This window comes from Silene latifolia, chromosome X (genome assembly GCF_048544455.1).
Source record: "Silene latifolia isolate original U9 population chromosome X, ASM4854445v1, whole genome shotgun sequence".
In the NCBI taxonomy this organism is placed as follows: domain Eukaryota; kingdom Viridiplantae; phylum Streptophyta; class Magnoliopsida; order Caryophyllales; family Caryophyllaceae; genus Silene; species Silene latifolia.
In genome coordinates, this window is record NC_133537.1 from 138,190,129 (window position 1) to 138,210,438 (window position 20,310).

General features: G+C 39.0%; 1 non-coding gene across 1 annotated transcript; it reads left to right on the forward strand.

The window, feature by feature from the left end:
• Positions 1 to 16,549: 16,549 nt before the first annotated feature.
• LOC141624266 (small nucleolar RNA R71) lies at positions 16,550 to 16,656 on the forward strand. Its single transcript, XR_012534074.1, has one exon. It is a non-coding gene; the product is annotated as a small nucleolar RNA R71 (small nucleolar RNA).
• Positions 16,657 to 20,310: the final 3,654 nt, after the last annotated feature.

Here is a 20,310-nt window from a genome sequence, read left to right on the forward strand (position 1 = left end):
ATAACCGTTGTTGTATCTTTCCCACCAAAATTGTGAAGACTTTTAACAACGGGTATACTCTAAATAACCGTTGTTGAAATCGTTAGTAACAACGGTTCTTCTTTTAAAACCTGTTGTTGAATATTTTGCGCGGGTATTTGTGAAAGGTATTTACAACGGTTCTTATTTTAAAACCTGTTGTTGAATAGTATGGCGGGTATTTGTGAAAGGTATTTACAACGGTTGTTGTTTTAGTAACCGTTTTTATTACGAACTCCTAATTTTTTTAAAAATTAAATTTGTTTCATGCCATTCAAAATCCTGCATATATCAAACAAAGACCATATATCAAAGACAAAGATAAATCACAAATTTGGGTTCATCAGAACTCAATAGATTCAATTCAACCACAACAGCAGCATCATATATACTTACAAGGAGTTAACTTTACATGAACTAAGATCATTCCCTAACTTCAACAAAAAATTTACTAAGTTGATCTAAGCTCTGAGTATCATGCATTTAGCTTTCAGCATTGCTATGTTCTAAGACGTATTTGCCCAACATGTCCCTTACCTCATCTATATGTTACCATTTGTACTGCTGAAGTTCTTGTGGCGGGCTGATTACATACTGCGGAAAAAACAAAGACAAGACATTATTGTAACAACATACATCATTCAGCATAGCAACATCATGGTATAGCAGCAAGCAAGACAACATCAGCTCTAATTTTAAAAAAGTAATAAACACATTATTAAATTACTAACCTTTTCTGGAATAAGGATATATCTTCGCATAATAATCTCCAACATGAACCGACAAACGTATTATCCACATTGTATGCTATCAGGCTGGCAAGGGACCTATTATTACATAAAAACAAAGAGACGAGAAAAGGCCCACATCAGAATCTTGCACTTTAGGTATTGTATTAGTATTAAACACAGATTTTTGAACTTAAGGTATTGTATTTGAGCACGTACCCCTGTTATCTTAATAAAAATAGGGCCATCATCAGAATCTTTCGTGGGTTGATCCTGCTCGTTAGCTCTTTTATTCTCAAAGGCCCTTTTTTTTATAAAAAAAAAAAGGAGGCAGAAACTCATATTTTTGGGGCAAAAATGAGCTTTTTGCTATAAATAAAAATTGAAAGTTAATGTTATTATAAATAAATCAGTATTATAAACTTACTTAATAATCAAGTCCTTAAAAGTCTCGCTTGGTTGTTTATGCAAAGAGTCCAACCAAAAAACTTTCTTCTTCGTCGGCATGATGGCTGCTAGCACCCAATGAGTCCTACATCAAGAGACATCATCATTATTAACAAGTACATATATTAGTTATGAAAATGCAATTTTAGGGGGAAACGTAATATTAATTTGTTTATTACCCGTTTTCATTATAAGGGGCAAAAACCAGCTTCTTGGTTGTCGCCAATTGCTGAGCAATATAATCTACCCGATCTTCAAACGAAAAAACCGTGATATGCATAGATAAAACATAGGGGCACAGGAATCCGTATTGATCACATGGAATCTTGTTCTCGAGGATCACTCTCAATTTCAATATCTTACATTATTACGGTATTAATTCCGGTATTTAAAACACTATCTAGTAGTCAGAATATTAGAATATGAAATGATTTATTAAGAAACTTACTTCATCCAAATAAATAGGTGTTGGACATCAATCTCGTCTAGGCCAGCCCAAATGGCTAGCATCTCCCATGACATAATTGTTTCCCGCTCAACCCCTACAATATGCTCCTCGAGCGGAATAATTATCAATTTCTCGTTTGCTATGCGATTGCTAGCCTCCGAATGCAGTTTCCTCATCGTCACCGTTCTTACTTTTAGCTTGTAATCCTTCCCAGAATATTTTATGGAGTTTAAACTCCTAACATCTTTCAGTGCGGGTAAATAATGCTTCTCTGATTTTGTGCTACTACCACCAGCCTACACATGTAGATAATTAAAATAATAAAAAATCCAAAGGTAACATATCCTAGCTAGCTAGTTGGAGTAATAAAAATAAAAGAGTACTTAACTAAATACCTCATCAACCTGCTCTTTCAATGATGAGGCAGTAGTAGCAGGTATGACTGGGGACTTAGGCTTATCCAACTTTTTTGTCTCCTACACAAAATTTCAATGCTTTTTAGAAATACAGAAAAAATATAAATAAAGGGGGGTTTTAAAAAAATGGAGAAGTTAATTAAATACCTCATCAAGTTGTTGTTTCGACGAGGTAGTTGGCATGTCTGAGGACTTAGGCTTATCCGCCTTAGCCGGCTTTTTTGTTCCCTACAAAAAATTTCCATGCTTTTTAGAAATACAGAAAAAATATAAATAAAGGGAGGTTTTTAAAAAAATGGAGAAGTTAATTAAATACCTCATCAAGTTGTTGTCTCGACGAGGTAGTTGGCATGTCTGGGGACTTAGGCTTATCCGCCTTAGCCAGCTTTTTTGTTCCCTACAAAAAAAAATAACATATAAATTTAACATATAAAAACATTCAACAATTAAAAATTGAACATATAAAGTTATTTTTTCTAACCTCAACTGCTTTCGGCTGAGGCGGAGACGAACGAGCCAGGAAGATGTGAGATTCAGGCATCGGATGAAACTTCCAACCGCATCTGCCAGAATGGTAATGTCGTCACGAACTGGGACGGGCAGTTGAAATTTTTCATGGCCTGGAAAGACTTCAGTTATCTCCACTTTTCTATGATTCGGCAAAAGTTTTTAGCCATGAATAACCAATAAAGTTTCCGCTGATTTGGTGGGCACTTCTACGAGAGACCGGCCAACACGCACAATTGGTTTCTCGAATTTAGGGTCAGCAAGAATAACTACCCTCTTGTTTACGGCCTGAAGAATACACATACATTATATATTATATCTCAAAATTTAATAGAATTCATATAAATTTAACTTATTAAAGACTTCATGGATACCTTACCGAAAACTGTGAACTGACTTGAAGGGGATGTATGCTTCTGTTTTCCATCAGCCGTCTTCTCAAGTTGCATCTCCTTTTCTGACTCATTATTTACCTAATAAAATTAACCAATGGCACGATGTCAGAAGTTATAGCATTAGAGCTGGCAGGGAACACACCCCCTGATCTTACCCAAAAAAAAGAAAAGAAAAATAAGGAAGTATTAGGTACCTGATCGGCTTTAGTTGTTACAACTTCAGAAGCATTAGGTACCTGATCTTTCTGAATCTCGTTGACCGATACTTCCTTCTCATGTATTGCCAAGGTAGTAGTTTTCTCGGCCTCTTGACCAATCTGTTGTACCTTACCCCCTTTAATGACATCCTCCATCATCTTCAATTCTTCTTTGGAAGGCTTGCCTCCAGCATTCATCTTTAGTAGTACGGATGCCAATAACTGAACCTGCGTGCCAAGAATGTAATGTTTCAGCAATTTGTATCCCAACAATAACATGTGAATTGAACTTAAATAAAAATAATAGAATAAATGGTACCATGTCAGCCTTCTCAGCCTTAGTCTTCCTTTTGTTCTTTTTTAGGGCAGTTGTCCCATAATATTTCGTTACTCCAACCTGTAACGGGACGCCCCTTAATCGACCTGGATGTTCGGGTCGGTCGATCGCTCTAGCAAGAACGTCATCACGACCACTGGGAGTGAATTTCCCTTCTTCTACCTCCTTCAATACCTTGTCCTATAATATATTAAATAAACTTCAAATTATATTTGTGACTAAAATAATAAAGTTAGTAATGAACTCGTCTTAATAAAATAATGCTTACTATGTTGGCCAACACTTCCTCATCATATTTGTCATGCGACCGGAATCCTTTAGGCGTGTGCCCTTCTTTATAAGTTACATGCCGATCCAAGTCGGTCACTCCCTTTGCCACCTACACATTAACATGGTAACAGTTATACATGTAAATGTGTATCAAGTCCAAGTGTGATTAAAAAAATCAAATCTCACAGGGGAATGCATGCTACTCACGAGGTTGTCTTCTATCAATCTGTAACCGCCTCGAGAACCATACCATTTCCCCTTCTTGCATGAAATGTTAGCACGATTTCTTCTGCTAACGGCCTTCAAATTATATAAAAGCGCAAGTAGATGAGATAATAAAAAGATTATACAAAGAACTCATTAATTAAAAAAATGATAGGTAAATCGTTAAAAGGCGAGGATATTTAACCTGAAACTTCTCACTAGTTCTCATCGTTTTGAAAAGATCCCATTGTTCCTGACTGATGGTGGGACACTTGTTTTCCGGTGGGCTCTTGCGCATCTCCCCCGTTGCCTTGTCCACATACAACCAATCCCTAGCAACGTCACACTTCCACTCCCTTAAGACATTCCCTGCCTTCTGCATTAAATACTTATCATGGCATTCATCGGCAATATCAAAGGCTTCCTTTATACGAGTTGTGGGATTTATCTGTATGCATACCTTTAATTTAAGGATTATAACGAATCATAAAGTGATGAATACTAGTCATAAAATTAAATTGCATAAACAAAAACATAAAGGATTAAGAAATAACCTTCGGTCCTAGCAAAAACGGCCTAAGAACAATATCAAAGATGATATTCGCCTATCAGTTGCACCCAAGACGATATGAGAAATGCCCTTTGATTATGCTAGAATCGATCCAAAAATTAAAAAATGTATAAAATGTGTAAATTGTCATCTAGTGAGGATCGAACCCATGACCTCTTGGTTTGAGTACCCTCACTATTACCACTATGACACATTCATCTTGTTGATATTAAATATAACCGATTACATTTAATTACGAATTAACAGATTAATTCATCCAAGCTAACATTACATACATTTAATTAAATATAACTTATTATATTCAATTTACGAATTGACAGTTAATTCGTCTCAACTAATATTATTTAATCTTCATTAAATAATTGTCTCATCAACACATTGACTAACTATTTAGTAATATAAGGCATCAATGTGATTATATTTCTATAACCACATCTCTCAAACACATCCTATAGGTGTGACCTTTAGGGACCAGTTGATCACCGCCATCTGTATGATAATAACGTCAAACTTTCTAGCAAGCCAACCGTTATTAGGTAATCGTTAATCAACTGGTTAAAATACGAAGTATACCCTTGTGAACCTGTAAGAGATTTACAATTGTTATCACACTAATTTGTGGAGGACACAAGCTCCAACAAACTCCCACTTGTCCTCACAAGTGTATGTGCGATAACCGATTCTCATATCCTAAAATTTCTCCCACTCAATGTAAAACAATTTGCCAATCCGCATTCACAAAGGTCGTATTTTACAAGCGATCATTATCAAGAGTGGTTTCCCCGACTAGAGTGTAACTTAACTGATAAACGAATCAACATTCGAGCATGGCCATGCATTTCAGTTACAACTCCTCGAGTGGCCGTGAGAAATAACTATACCTGATAAAGGTTGGATATTTTCCTCAACTGGAATCCTGCAGATGTAAGCACAGTATGAAATGACCCATAAAAAATCTACTTAGCCTCCATTTACGGCAGATCGTGAGAAAGAAACCAAAGTCACCCAAAAACTGCCTTAATCTCAAGAGACAGTCGATAGTCAAAAGAATCGACTCTAAGAACACAATGGACGTCCAATCCACGACCTGGCACCGAATGTTTTTAAACATTTAGGACTCCATTACGATGTCACAAAAATTTGTCCTACGAGGTATCGCTATAATCTCACATCTGTGATCGATCAGACAACTGCTTGACTTACGGCTCGTTGAACCCGCCATCAATCGACTGCACAATATAATAGCCGGAGTTATCAGCTCACATTGGCGATTACGGACCAAACGAATATAATGTAATTCAGTTCACTTTGTGGCGTTCAATGTTGTCAGTACAATCCACATGAAAAACAAAATATTATATATTAAAACGATGAAGTTATAAATATTATATGAAACGATAATGTATCAAATTCATAATCAACTACTACAACTCAGGAACACGTTTAATTCCCATGGAAATGACGTGCCCTACATGCTTATCATAATTCAATGGTTTAGTGAGAAGATCCGCGATGTTATTATCCGTCGCAATCATGTCTATCACTATCTCCTCTTGCTCCACATAATCACGGATCAGGTGAGCTTTCCGATGTACATGTCTAGACTTGTTGCTAGACTTTGGCTCCTTAGCTTGGAAGATGGCACCTCTATTGTCACAATAGATGGTGATCGGGTCATTCGAACTCGGAACTATCGTAAGTCCTTGTAAGAATTGACGCATCCATATCGCTTCCTTAGCTGCCTCCAAAGCAAAGATAGTACTCGGATTGATGAGTAGAATCTGCTACAACACTCTGTTTGGAACTCTTCGGTGATGCAAAGCATCATTAAGAGTGAAGACGAACCCGGACCGAGATTTTGAATCATCTCGATCCGTTTGGAAGCTAGCATCTGCAGAATCGAGGTGCGCATAGCTTAGTATCTCCTCCATAAGTCAATACCCAATCCTTAGTCCTCCGTAGGTACTTGAGGATATTTTTAACAGCTATCCAGTGTGTTTCACCTGGATTGCCTTGGTACCGATTCGTCAAACTCAATGCATATGCCACGTCTGGAGGTGTGCATATCATGGCATACATGATCGATCCTATTGCAGATGCATAAGGAATACGACTCATGCGTTCAACCCCTTCAGGCGTCGTGGGTGACTGAGACTTGCTCAACTGCATTCCAGACGTCATTGGAAGGTTCCCCTTCTTGGAGTTGGTCATCTTTGAACCTCTCAAGAATCTTATCCAAATAAGACTCGACTAAGTGATAACGTCCGTCGTGATCTATCTCGGTAGATACGGATTCCCAAAATGCGTTGTGCCTCACCCAGATCTTTCATCTGGAAATGGTTCTTCAACCATTCTTTAACCGAAGATAGGAGAGGAATGTCATTCCCAATCAGGAGTATGTCATCGACATACAATATCAAGAATACAATCTTGCTCCCACTCAACTTGATATAAAAGCATGGTTCTTCGACCGATCGAGTGAAACCATACTCTTTTATCACCTGGTCGAAATGATGATTCCAACTCCGAGAAGCTTGCTTAAGTCCATAAATGGAACGCTTAAGCTTGTATACTTTCTTAGGATGTTCAGGATCTATGAAACCTTCGGGTTGCACCATGTACAACTCTTCCTCCAAATAACCGTTTAAGAAGGCGGTTTTCACATCCATTTGCCAAATTTCATAATCATGAAAAGCGGCAATCGCTAAGATTATCCGAATGGAACGTAGCATGACTACAGGTGCAAAAATCTCATCATAATGCAATCGGTGCACTTGAGTGAAACCTTTTGCCACTAGTCGTGCCTTATAGGTATCTGGTTGCGCGTCTACAGAACGCTTTATTTTGTAAAGTCATTTTGCCTTTGTAGAGGTTTTACCTTATTAGGTAAATCAACTAGATCCCATACGTCATTCTCATACATGGAGTCCATCTCGGATTGCATGGCTTCAAGCCATAGCTTTGAGTCGGAACAGGCCATAGCACCTTTATAGGTAGCGGGTTCATTACTCTCTAAGAGTAAAACGTCATTCTCCTCGACCATACCAATGTATCTGTCCGGAGGATGAGAGACTCTACCCGACCTCCTAGGTTCCTCAGGAATACTAACCGTATCATCAGTTGGAGGAACAACTTCCTCCACCTGTTCCTCGGTTGTTGGTTCTGGAATCTCCGACAGCTCGAAGGTTCTATTACTCGTCTTGTTCTCGAGAAATTCTTTCTCTAAGAACGTCGCACTAGCCGCAACAAAAACTCGATGTTCGGTAGGCGAATAGAAGTAATGACCAAATGTTCCTTTTGGATAACCTATAAAGTATGTCTTGACCGATCGCGGGCCGAGCTTATCCTCGTGTCTCCACTTGACATAAGCCTCGCAGCCCCAAACCCGAATAAAGGACAAGTTAGGGACCGTTCCCTTCCACATTTTATATGGAGTCTTGTCGACAACTGATGGGACGATTCCGTGTTCACAATTTAATAGATGTTGTCGTTGGGTCACCTCCGAATTAAAACACAATTTATAGCTTCACAAACAACTCTACAATTAGTAAAGAGGCAAGTAAAGGTCGGATCCCAAGGGACGGGAATTGAGATGAGATTTCTATTGAAACTAGTGGTGTCTTAGGGGTGTCATAATTTGGGTTGATGTAGAAGGTCACTAACTAAATAGCAATGAACATAAATAAGCAAGATGAATTAAAAGGGTTGTAAACAATTGATAAAAAGCACTAGGGTGTCATGGGGTCATAGGGGAATCATGGGAATTGATCATACAAACATGTTCTCAAATTATAAGCAAGCAATTATTGTTGTGATGGATTGAGTTGGGTTATATCTTATAATCCTAGGAAAGTTTGGGTCCCGGAGCCGAATCGATTAGATTGTACAACACCTACAAGTCGACTTAGTCTTCCCTACTCAACAACATGCATGGTCTAATGAGACTCGAGTTGATTTATGTCTTACAAGTCTCATTGAAAAGATAGGTGATGGGTAAAAAATGCAAGGATTCATAGGCTCACATTTTATCAAACATAACATGTGCATGAGTTGAGATCAAAACAAGCAAGCAAATAAACCATGAAAGCATATTAATTTAAGCATGAATCATTCCCCATGTTGATTTCCCTTAATTACCCATTAACCCTAGCTAGGTCACTACTCACTCATTATCATGTTGATCATGCTAGCAAGGTTGTCAATCATACCAACAAAAGGAAACATGATGAATAAATGAAAGTAATTAACAATACTTAAAAAGGGATTACGAGAATTATACCTACTAATGATTCCAATAATAAAGCAAAGAATAAAAGAAGTACTTGATGCTTGATTGAAAGGTTGTCAATCTCCCAATAATAACCCAAATAATCTTCAATTACCCAAAATAAAGGATGAACAAAAGAGAGATTAAGGAAATAAAACTTGTATTAGAACTTGATTAATTGTTGATTACAATACTAAAGAGAGATTTGATTGATATTAACTACTCTAAATATTGATAAGAAGAACATGCTCTTCTAATTAGACTAATGGGGTATTTATAGTGGAAATTAGGTGGATGCATTAGGGTTAACTAAGGGCTAAACTAGTAATTACACTTTTTAGATTGAGCGAGGAGAAGCGGTATTTTTCGAAGGAAGGGCTTCTTTCTTTGTAGCTTGGAGAAGACGAAATTTACTGATGGAATCCGTGCGTATTGGAGTCGGGACGGGCGGATTCAGGCGGGGGAAGACGGGCGTCTTCAGGGGAATCCGGGTGGATTCTGGTGGCTGCTAACCAGAGCGTCTTTGAAGGAAGACGCACGGATTGTGCTTGTGGAGGACGGGCGGATTCAGGACAATCCGCTTGGATTGTAGCTTAGCACTATTTCTTCTTCTTTTCTTCCCTTTTCTTCATAAAATCCTTGGGGATTTCCTCGGGGATGCAAGGATCCTTTCTCAACATTGCTCATCTACTATCATATGTACAAAGGCCTTCTAATCTTGTCTCTCCTTGATGCTTGGTCATTGAATTCAATCAATTTAGTCTTGTTTTGCCATGAAAATGCAAGATTTGCACTCCTTTCCTACCGAGGGATCAAAATCTCAAAGAATATGCAAAACAAAGAACTAAAGACAATAAATGACCCAAATATGCACTAAAAAGCATGGGAACAAGGCTAATTCGGGGGCTAAATATGCGCTAATTATGGTCACATCAAATATCCCCAAACCGAACCTTTGCTCGTCCCGAGTAAAGAGGTGACAAAGACTAGGACCATTATTTAAACTAACCTAATAGCATAGCCGATATGAGACAATTAGCGGGTCTCATTCCGCCCCTTCAACTCATAACAAGACAACCATGAGGTAGGATGCCTTCTTGCAAGGCAAGGTGGGTCTTACCAAAATAGCGACACATCTAAACATTAAGCACACAAAATCAAATAATGGATGCATCTACAAAAGGAATAGCCACTTCCTCATCAAGTGGCGGAGGCAACCAAGAGAGAACAATTTTAAGAGCATATAATCCTTCACAAATACTAGTTCAACAAACTACTAAGGCTAAGAGGATGGCACTAAATCACCTCCAAATGGTGTTAAACTAGACTACTTTCGTCCTCAATTTCCAAATGCTTTCATCAAGAGCGATCGGATGGTGGTGGAATGAAGATCCCTATGATGCTAGTAGCATATGACATGACAAGTCTCGAATTCTCTACAAAAGTAAAGGTCATGGATCGTCCCAAGCTCGACAAAGTGGTTTGACAAAAGGCTTTTTGGGAATGAAATGCTCAAATCGTTATAAACAAAGGGTGGATATGACTAGTATTCAAAATTTGACCTCATTCAACTTTCACATTTCAAAAATTTAAGATGGGGTTTGTCCCTTCCGGGCTAGTGTCCTTTGCTTTCGCCAATCACTTATTAGGCAACCGGTTAACCTCTAGACAATAGCTTTTCGGGGTGATAGTCACTCTGTCTCTGGGCGGTCGAATTCACAACCGTGTGGGGGCCCAATTCAATGGATCCCTCTCCAAAGCACATCGAAGTGGTACGCCTCCATCAAAACAACTAAAATTCTCAACATTTCAACATTTCATAACATTTGAGGTTTCCTTAGCAATAAATTACTTCCACATGACAAAATTTTCGAAATGAGCACTTCAAACTTATTGATAGAAAGTATTTTTGGGTTGCCTTACCACAAGGTCAATCAAGGTCACCTAGACAAGTTAACCAAGTCCACATCGCATCACGGGGTTGGATAGGTGACTCACATGCAAACCCTTGACTAGGCTTTGGGTCATGGGTCAAAAGACACTAGTATGACACTATCTAGGGTGTTTTACAACCATTCTAGTAGGCAAAGTCTTAAGTTGAAAAAGTATTTGTAATGGCTTAATTGCTCTTGTCAAAGTTCTCAATTAGGCACTTTTCAAAATGTTTTATCTAAATGCAACTACATGCCATGATGCAACTAGTATATACATCCTAATGCAAGTGATTCTATCAATTAATATGACATATAAACTAAATGCAAGTCCTAACTTCACATTGTTATACCGCATCAATCAAAATAAAGCCACATAGTCATTAACATAAAGAGGGAAAAGGAGATTGGAAAGATCATACCATGCGGTCTTCATGATCCTCATGTCTCGGATGTGGCGTAGTCATTCAATGTGAACAAGGATAGAACAAACAATATATACAAAATATATACATAACTACACTACAAAAGGAATAAACATGTTTTTGGGTTTTTCAATTTTCAAATCTTTATGGTTTTTCGAAATGTTTTCAATTTTTTGGATTTTTGAATAAAAGTTAAGTTAGAATTCCCCATCCCCACACTAATATGGGCATTGTCCTCAATGGCCAAAATGATGGGAAATTATGAAAACATGATGGATGATTTCTACACTAAATGCAAACTATACTAATCTACACTACATGATGCATGTTTTTTGTTTATGACGGAGAGGATAATTTAGATTACCTCCCGTTGTGTATGCATTAACTTCCCCAAACCGAACTAGACATTATTGCTAATGTCCAAGGATGGGTGTAGTTCATGCACACACTATGCAATGCATGAAACTAATTTTGTCATTTTGGATTTTAAAAGTGGGAACAATAAAATGAGAACACCTCAAAAGTACCGAGGTGTTAGTCCTCAATGGTGCTAGGACTACTCCAACAATGATCAAGAAAAATAATTAAAACAAAGAGAGAAATTGACAAACCTTGAGAGGGTAGGAGCCTCCAAAGCTTGCTAATCTTCCATCATATCATCACTATCATCATCTTCCTCATTAGAAGTGGTCTCATTGCCACTTCCCTCTTCACTCGCTTCTTCACCTTCTTCTTCACCTTGCTCATCATCCTCTTCTCCTTCTTCACTTGCTTCCTCATCAATGTTATCATCAACCTCTTCATTACCAACAACCTCATTATCACCCGGAACAACCCTAGATGCACTCGGAAATAGGACTTCCTTATCCGCCCAACTAGGCAAAGGACATGATGGTCAAGTAGTCCTTGCCTAGCTAAATGTAAGAGGGGTGGATATTGAGCTAAGTAAGCATTTTTCCGATCCTCAAAGGCTTGCTTGTGCATTGCTTGCATGAGAAGGGTCAAATAATCATTTCTTGCTTCAACACCTTCCGGCTTGAACTCTTGGTACTCAAAAGGGTAAGGTGGTGTGACAATGGAAGAGGAGGGCATTTCAATTTCACCCTTTTGTTGTTGGATAATATACTCGGCCTCTTTTGAAAGGGGAAGTAGATAGTTGGTCCGGTGGACACTCAATCGACAAATCTTTGAAGGCAAAGTGAAAGAACTAGCCTCACTAGTGAGCCATCCATTCTTGGTGTCAAGAGGGTTATGGGCAACCTACTTGTACTTGTGTATCATAGTATGCATATCAACGAGATGACCACCCTCTTTCGCCTCATACTTGTTATCTTTGTTGAAGTTTGGATCAAAGTATTTAGCTAGGATAGTGACTAGGCCTACATTCACAATAACGGTAGTGCCTTTCTTCCCACAATCAATATTTAACCATCTATCCACCAAGAGCCTTAGAAAGTTGAAAGGCTTGGTGTGTTCCCTACCAACGTTCAAAGCCGACTCAAGAAGAACAAAATCGAGTTTGGTGAAATGGTTGGTGTCTTTTCTTGCATTGATGGTGTTCCCTACGACCTTGTGCCATACTCTTATGCCCGGATGGTGGACTAAAAGAGCACGACTCGCATGAAAGTCTTCAAATTTCCTTCCGGAAATCGCCTCCCAAAGAGGGTCGGGCTCATATTTGCCAACATTCTTAAAATAACTCGGAGAATCACTAAGACCCAAAGCTTTACCCATTTCCTCAAAGGAGATGCGCCTACTAACATTAGCTAGACGAAACTCGATGATCTCCATGGTCTCAACCTTGTTAACTTTCAAAGAACTCAAAAATTCTAAGGTAAGGGAGGGGTATGTCAATTCTTTTGATTCAAACTATTTCTCCAACCCCATGGCTTTGAAAAAGGCTCTAGTTTGCTCAAGGACACCCAATTTTTCTAAGGTATCTTCACAAATAAACTTGGTGGATTGAAATGATTTTCTAGCAAACTTGGCAAAAGTGTCCCTATGGGATTTGGAAATGAAAATTACCTCCGGATAGTTTGCAAGTTGATCAATTTCCGGAGTAGTAGATGTTGTTGCTCCCATGGGAGGTTGTTGTTGTTGTTGCACTTCCAAGTTTGGGTTTGCTACCACCATAGCCAATGCTTTCTTTGCTTGAAGAGTCTTTTGCCTTAAGGAGAGTGCCTTTGCCTTTGGTGCCTTTGCCTTTGTTGCTCCCTTAGTCCTTGCCATTGATGAATTAAACCAAGAAAAAAGTGAAAAATCTTCAATTTCTAGTATACCCAAATCGATTTAAAGATGAAAGGCTTTGCCTTTATGAATTCAAAAATCGACTCAAAGGTTGAAGATTTTGTGCTTGGTTTTGATTTTTGTTGGAAGAGGAGTGATTGATTTGTTGTTAAAAGGATGTTTTGATTTGATTTTGGTGAATGTTGTTGAGGAATCTTGTTTTTGTGATGGAGAGGATGCGGGTTTTGAGGTTTATGAGTAGTGTTATGAATGAAGGAATGAAGAAATGAAGGTGGGAGGGGGTTTATAAAACCCGAAAAATTTGAACTGCAGGGGTAAGACGAGCGAATTCTGCTCGGGACGGGCGGATTCTGCCTTTTCTGGGTTTGGAAAAACTCGCCTAAAGACGGGCGTCTTTCAGTGAAGACGCTCGGATTTGCAAACACGGGACGGGCGTCTTATGCAGAAGACGGGCGGATTCCTTCACAGGGATTTTTCTTGTTTTCTTCAGCCAAGAAGACGGGCGTCTTCCTTTCAGGACGGGCGCATTTTTGAAGACGGGCGGATTCGAATGCAGGACGACCGGATTCGCTGACAGTCAAAAATATTTCAAAAGTTCAGCTCAGAGGGACGTGCGTCTTTTACCCAACACGTCCGGATTGCTTGAAGACGGGGGGATTCTCCTGAATCCGCTCGGATTCGACCCCTTGCATACCGGATTCGATTCCATCCGTGTACAATGCATATCCCTTGTCATTCTTCCATTCTTCTTCATATCTCGTGTTCTTCATTGTGGGGGCACTACTAAGGCATGGATAGCCTAGGCAATTGCCATCCCCACACTAAGCTAAAGCACTACACATTAATTAAAATTATTAGTCCCTCCCTCACTTCTCTCAAGCATGATAATTATCTTTATCAAAGTTTAAAAATCCAAAAATAACAAAAATGCAATATAAGAATTGAAATGCAAGTTAGGGAGTTAGAAATATTTACAAATGGTGGTTTAGGGAGGACTCCACCAAACTCTCATTCTTGATGAGATGTCAAGGGGGCATGTTCAAGGTGTTGTTGATGTTGCTCAACACCTTGAAAAAGTAATCAAACGCTTGTTCATTATCATGATAGAGCTCTTCAATAGACCTTGGCCCTTGTTGTTGGTCTTGATCGATGGCATTACCAATGTAGGGATTAAAAATCCCTTCAAATTCGTCGTCCCAAAGACCACATACTTCATTAAGTTGATCATTGAAAATCTCTTGATTTGATGGAGACAACTTTCCCATTCCCTTTTCTTGGCCAATGAGGCCATCTTATTCATTGCTTGTCTTTGATGAGCTTTGCAAGCTCTCTTTGTCACAATTCACTTGCTCTTTGAATGGAGCATCTTCAATTTTCTTCTTCCATTGGAGTTCCGACTTCTTCCTTTCATCCTTCCGACTATAATGATCGATCATAAAACACGGTTCATGTAAACGGGGAGCTCTCATAGTCTTGTCAAGATTAAAAGTTATACTCTCATCTCCCACTTCTAGAGTGAGCTCACCATGTTTTACATCAATCACCGCACCCGCGGTGTGTAAGAAGGGTCTTCCTAGAATGACTGGAATGTTGGAATCTTCCTCCATATCAATAATGACAAAGTCCACCGGGATGAAAAACTTCCCAATTCGTACGGGGACATCTTCCCATATCCCTAATGGTGTCTTCGTCGATATATCGGCCATTTGGAGTGTGATATTGGTGCATTTAAGCTCTCCCATCCCCAACCTTTTACTCACCGAGTACGGCATAACACTCACACTAGCCCCTAGATCACATAAGGCTTTGTTGATCGTGGTGTCGCCAATGGTACACGGTATTGAGAAGCTTCCCGGATCCTTTAGTTTTGGAGGTGAACTCCCTTGAAGTATTGCACTACTCACCTTAGTGAAGGCGATAGTCTCAAGTTTCTGGATCGACTTCTTCTTTGTGAGAATGTCTTTCGTGTATTTCGCATAGGCCGGCACGTGATTGATTAATTCCGTGAAAGGAATTGAGACTTCCAAATTCTTCACAATTTCCATAAACTTTCCAAGTTGGTCATCAAATTTGGGCTTGGCTTGACGACTTGGAAAAGGAAGTCTAATCACAATGGGCTCCTTCTCCTTGGCCTTGTCTTCATTTTTCTTTGAAATCTCTTCTTTTGATGATTCTCCATCTTTGGAGTTTTGCACAATTTCTTCCTTATCACTTGCTTCCACAACTTCATCCTCAACTTGCTTCTTCGGTGCTTCATACCTTGTACCACTTCTCAAGTGAATGGCACTAACCGTTTCATGTCTTGGGGGATTACTTTGAGGTGGTAATTGCCCATTTTGTCTTTGTGAGCTTGAAGATGCTAGTTGAGTCAATTGTGTTTCCAACATCTTGGTGTGAGCTAGAATGTTGTTGATGGTGGTTTCCTTTGCTTGACTATCTTTTTGCATTTGAGTGAAAAACTCTTGTTGATTCTTTTGCATTTGGAGGACCGCTTTTTGAACATCAAAACCTTGGTCATTTTGGTGATTGTATGGATTTTGGTTTTGGTAACCTTGGTTTTGGTTGAAAAAGGGTCTTTGATTTTGGTTTCTCATGGGAGGTGGGGTGTATGTTGTTTGAGGGTTTTGAACATTTTGGCTTTTGTATGAGAGATTTGGATGAAACTTGGTGTTTTCATTGTAATAGTTGGAATAAGGGGTACCACTCTTATATGCTTGGAAAGCATTCACTTGTTCATTTGTTCCCCTACATTCACTTTGATCATGTCCCAAAGTTCCACAATTCTCACATATCCCACTTGGGATTGATGAGGATGCCGTCATGGCATTAACATGGTGCTTTGGTGATTTTGAGGCTTCTTCAAGTCTAGCCATAGCTTTTTCAAACTTCAAATTGATTGTGTCAATGTGAGCACTAAGTTGAGCACCCAATTGAGTAACGGAGTCCACTTCATGCCTTCCTCCTCTAGTAGCCTTGCGAGGTCTACTATATTGTGAGTTATGGACCGCCATTTCCTCAATCTTGTTCCATGTTTGATTGTCATCAACTTCGGTGAACATTCCATTTGATCCCATGTTGAGAATGTTCCTTGAATCTTCATATAAACCGTTCCAAAATTGTTGTACCAAGAACCACTCGCTAAGTCCATGGTGAGGACATGAGCGACAAATTCCCTTGAACCGCTCCCAAGCTTCGTACAAAGATTCTTCATCCCTTTGCTTAAAACCCGTAATTTGAGCTCTTAGCATGTTAGTCTTTTCCGGTGGGTAGAACTTTTTGTAGAAAGCTAGAGCCAACTTCTTCCAAGAATCTATTCCGAGAGTGGCCTTATCAAGGCCCTTCAACCATTGTTTCGCGGTGCCGATTAGAGAAAAAGGAAATAAGACCCATCGAATTTGGTCTTGAGTCACACCGGTTTGAGAAATCGCATCACAATAGTCACAAAAGGTTTCCATATGAGAGTGAGGGTCTTCACTAGGCATCCCCCCAAATTGGCTCCTTTCGACTAATTGGATAAAGGCGGATTTGGCAATAAAATTTCCGGTCAAATGTTGTGGTGTGGGAGTACCATTGGGTAGGTTCTCCTCGGTGGGTACGGAATGTGATGAAAATTTAGGCATTGTAGGTTGATTTTGTGGGGTATTTTGTGTTGGGTTCTCCTCGCCTTCTCTTGCAAAAGGGTTGATGAACTCAATAGTTGGTTGAATATCCACTACCTCACTAATACCTCTCAAATTCCTCCTAGCAAATCTCCTATTGTTTGTCAAGGTTCTTTCAATTTCACGGTCAAAAGGTAACAAATCACCTTGTGACCTTCTAGACATGCAAAATATCAAACAACTCGAAAACAATTAGAACAAACCTTGAGGAGTTTTACTTCCCCAATGCAAAGAAAGACACAACTAAAAACAATATAAGAAAATCTAAATCAAGTTAACACCGTCCCCGGCAACGGCGCCATTTTTGATGGGACAATTCCGTGTTCACAATTTAATAGATGTTGTCGTTGGGTCACGTCCGAATCAAAACACAATTTATAGCTTCACAAAAAACTCTACAATTAGTAAAGAGGCAAGTAAAGGTCGGATCCCAAGGGACGGGAATTGAGATGAGATTTCTATTGAAACTAGTGGTGTCTTAGGAGTGTCACAATTTGGGTTGATGTAGAAGGTCACTAACTAAATAGCAATGAAAGTAAATAAGCAAGATGAATTAAAAGGGTTGTAAACAATTGATAAAAAGCACTAGGGTGTCATGGGGTCATAGGGGAATCATGGGAATTGATCATACAAACATGTTCTCAAATTATAAGCAAACAATTATTGTTGTGATGGATTGAGTTGGGTTATATCTTACAATCCTAGGAAAGTTTGGGTCCCGGAGCCGAATCGATTAGATTGTACAACACCTACAAGTCGACTTAGTCTTCCCTACTCAACAACATGTATGATCTAATGAGACTCGAGTTGGTTTATGTCTTACAAGTCTCATTGAAAAGATAGGTGATGGGTAAAAAATGCAAGGATTCATAGGCTCACATTTCATCAAACATAACATGTGCATGAGTTGAGATCAAAACAAGCAAGCAAATAAACCATGAAATCATATTAATTTAAGCATGAATCATTCCCCATGTTGGTTTCCCCTAATTACCCATTAACCCTAGCTAGGTCACTACTCACTCATTATCATGTTGATCATGCTAGCAAGGTTGTCAATCATACCAACAAAATGAAACATGATGAATAAATGAAAGTAATTAACAATAATTAAAAAGGGATTAAGAGAATTATACCTACTAATGATTCCAATAATAAAGCAAAGAATAAAAGAAGTACTTGATGCTTGATTGAAAGGTTGTCAATCTCCCAATAATAACCCAAATAATCTTCAATTACCCAAAATAAAGGATGAACAAAAGAGAGATTAAGGAAATAAAACTTGTATTAGAACTTGATTAATTGTTGATTACAATACTAAAGAGAGATTTGATTGATATTAACTACTCTAAATATTGATAAGAAGAACATGCTCTTCTAATTAGACTAATGGGGTATTTATAGTGGAAATTAGGTGGATGCATTAGGGTTAACTAAGGTCTAAACTAGTAATTACACTTTTTAGATTGAGCAGGGAGAAGCCGGTATTTTTCGAAGGAAGGGCTTCTTTCTTTGTAGCTTGGAGAAGACGAAATTTCGCTGTACTGGAATCCGTGCGTATTGGAGTCGGGACGGGCGGATTAAGGCGGAGGAAGACGGGCGTCTTCAGGGGAATCCGGGCGGATTCTGGTGGCTGCTAACCCGGGCGTCTTTGAAGGAAGACGCACGGATTGTGCTTGTGGAGGACGGGCGGATTCAGGACAATCCGCTCGGATTGTAGCTCAGCACTATTTCTTCTTCTTTTCTTCCCTTTTCTTCATAAAATCCTTGGGGATTTCCTCGGGGATGCAAGGATCCTTTCTCAACATTGCTCATCTACTATCATATGTATAAAGGCCTTCTAATCTTGTCTCTCCTTGATGCTTGGTCATTGAATTCAATCAATTTAGTCTTGTTTTGCCATGAAAATGCAAGATTTGCACTCCTTTCCTACCAAGGGATCAAAATCTCAAAGAATATGCAAAACAAAGAACTAAAGACAATAAATGACCCAAATATACACTAAAAAGCATGGGAACAAGGCTAATTCGGGGGCTAAATATGCGCTAATTATGGTCACATCAACAGCTTTAGTCGGACTTCGGTTAAGTATAAGAGCGGCTGACAAAAGAGCAAAACCCCATAATGAATCAAGCACTACCGTGTGACTCATCATGGATCGAACCATATCAAGTAAGGTTCGATTTCTCCGTTCGGACACACCATTTAATTGAGGTGTTCCAGGTGGAGTTAACTGTAGAACGATTCCACAGACTTTAAGGTGTTGATCAAACTCATTTGAAAGATATTCGCCACCCCGATCTGAACGGAGTGCTTTAACCTTTCTACCCAGTTGGTTCTCAACCCTGTTCTGGTATTCCTTTAATTTCTCAAAGGACTCACTTTTATGCTTCATTAAGTAGACATATCCGTATCTACTCAAATCGTACGTGAAAGTGATAAAATATATATAGCCATCTCTAGCGGTAATTGACATAGGTCCACAAACATCAATATGTATGAGTCCTAATAGGTCACTAGCGCGCATTCCAACACCTTTGAAGGAAATTCGAGTCATTTTGCCAATGAGACATGATTCACACGTTCCATATGTAGAAAAATCGAATGCGGGAATAGTCCCATTATCGACGAGTTTCTTTACGCGTTTCTCATTTATGTGTCATTCGATAATGCCATAGATAGGTTTGATCTTTGTCACCAACCTTTAATTTCTTATTATTCATGTGTAATACTTTCGTGGTTTGATCTAAGATGTAAATTCAATTCATGGAAACTGCTTTGCCATAAATCATTTCATTGAAAGAGAAAATACAAATATTATCCTTTATTGAAAATGCAAAACCGTCTTTAGTAAGTACGGAAACAGAAATAATGTTCTTAGACAAACTGGGTACATAGTAACTGTTATTTAAAAATAACTCAAAACCACTAGGGAGTTGGATTACATATGTTCCCTTCAAGACAGCAGCAACTCGTGCTCCATTACCGACTCGCAGGTCCACATCACCTTTTTCGAGAGGTATGATGTTCTTTAGGCCCTGCAAATGATTACACAGATGAGAACCACAACCAATATCAAGTACCCAAGTTCCAAAACTTGCATGGTTAATCTCAATCATATGAATATAAGATGACATACCAACAGGAACGACGCGGCCTGCTTTGATGTCCTCACGGTACACGGGACAGTTCCTCCTCCAATGTCCAGTCTTGTGACAATGGTGGCACTCAATGTCACCGCCC